This window comes from Arachis duranensis, chromosome 5 (assembly GCF_000817695.3).
Source record: "Arachis duranensis cultivar V14167 chromosome 5, aradu.V14167.gnm2.J7QH, whole genome shotgun sequence".
Classification (NCBI taxonomy): domain Eukaryota; kingdom Viridiplantae; phylum Streptophyta; class Magnoliopsida; order Fabales; family Fabaceae; genus Arachis; species Arachis duranensis.
Window position 1 is genome coordinate 5,887,573 of NC_029776.3, and position 2,303 is coordinate 5,889,875.

Sequence of the window (2,303 nt, forward strand, 5' to 3'; positions counted from 1 at the left end):
AAAGAAGAGAGAAATTGAGTGGGAACTGATTAGAAGAGAGGGTGGCATACACCACCATGCAAGACCGTTTCCTTGTTAAAAAGTTGTGTGTGTGTGTGTTTTTTTTTTTTGTTTACTTTTTAAGCACACATGAAAATTCAACGCCTTTTCTTTATAAATGCATTGTTTGACTCTTACCCTTTCATCTCATTGTCAAGTCTTGTGCTTTTTTAACTTGTGTTGAATAATTTAATAATGGCTGGACTAAAGCAATTCTTAATTTTGATGCTGTAATTTCAAGTTAATGGGGGGAAGAGAAGAATAATTGATCGCACTAAATTAAAGTATATGGATGTTGGATAATGTACAAACTGTACCCCACCAAATCCACTATCCTTCATACACACCTTTTTCTTGTGTAGTCTTCGATCTCCATCTTCAATTCATATTCATAACTAGTCTTAATTCATTTTATAATTTCCTTTCCTTTTTTGCTAATTATTCTTTCTGTTGTACTGATTATCTTCAATTCATATATATATAACACAAGGCTTTGATCGAATAGTCGAATATATATCCTTTCAAATATATAAATTAGTTTAAACTTTAAAGTTTAATGTTGTAATGAAATAAATTTTGTAAATATATTTAGCACCTGAAGTAATCACAATCAAGTGAAGAAAACTCCAAAAGCACACATATATATATACAATTAAGCTAAGAGTGGAAAAAGATATATAGTAGCTAGAGATCTAGAACCACAGGAAGTCAACCATGAAGAATAATTGACAATTAGTAGGTAAAAGACAAACTGGAATCGGCCATCTCTATATATGATCCAGTGAAGGACATTGCATGGTTTATATCATACATACATCTTAGTTGTATATTAGGCTTTATAAAACTTGAATAGCTTGACCTATTACCATTAACCCAATAATGATATTAGGGCCTGGTTCGATGGTGAGATTATTTTGTAGTCCCAAACAATAGTAACACTATTGGTCGTAATATTAATAAAGACTTTGTAATAGCGCTTTGGGATTCAAGAATTTGTGAAACAAAATGATAAGTATGAAAGATGAAAGTTTAGAGCACACCTGGTCTAATTTGTGACGTATTAGATCTAGATGTGATAGTGGGGATCCTACCTGTTGACTGCCATATTCACACCAAAGTTACCTTGTCCTTTTCCGTAGAAAAAAACAAACCCTAGAGAAGATAGTCCCCTACTTGCATCTTTAATTAATCTGATTAATTTTAACAAAAAAAATCATTTTTATTGATAACTTTATCATTTATTCTAGTATGTATATGTTATAATAATTACATTGATTATAATATTTTAAAAAATATTATTAAATTTAAAATAATATTTTTTTCTTATTTGACAATGTTTTTTAAATAATATTACTAAAAATATTACCAAAAATATAAAAATAAAAATGTGATTTTAATACTTCATAGCTATTGTAGCCATAATAAGTATAAGTATATTAGAATTTACCCCATATATATATGAATTTTAGATTACACTTAATTTGATTTTTTTGTAATAATTATACATTCAATCAGAATGCATGGTAGATTAAAAAATATAAAAATAAAAGAGTACTAATTAATCTTTTCGGGGAGAAGAAAGAACCTTCTTTTCGATGCTTTGCCACGAGAAAAATGATATGAGCAAAAGTGAAATTTTTTTTTTAATTATTTTCAAAAATTGTTTTCCTTTATTAATACTCCAATTAGCCCCATATTTCAGACCATCCCGGGTGGGTTATGTTTGGACCATGTAGTAATTACCAATTAATGACCATGTCGGCTGATTACCTACCATATAGAAAATACTGATTTAGTATTAGCAAAGAAGATACCTTACAATTTATATTTAATTTCACAGCTCTTTCTACGTTTCCTCTGATCTAACATTTTTTCCTTCCACTCTTTTCTATTTCTAAGTCTCTTTATGGAAAATGATATTAAATATATTGCTTTCTACCTCAGCTAGTCAAATATTAGCATTTTTCTTTGCTTTAATTTTATATTTATTATATTAGGTATACGATTTGCACATAATAAACTACAATAAGACAGAATATATGAAGACTAGTACATGAGTGAAAATTAGTGAAAAAATTCTATCACAAGTAATGTATTTTAAATAACTTAAATGTATGATATAAAATAATAAAAAAAATTAAAAAATATAAATTAGAGAATTTAATAAAAAAGTTAATCAAAATGATAAGATATGTCTGATTTTATATGTGATAAAAAAATATTATTAAAATTTAAAAATAAATTTTATCATATTATTATTAGCC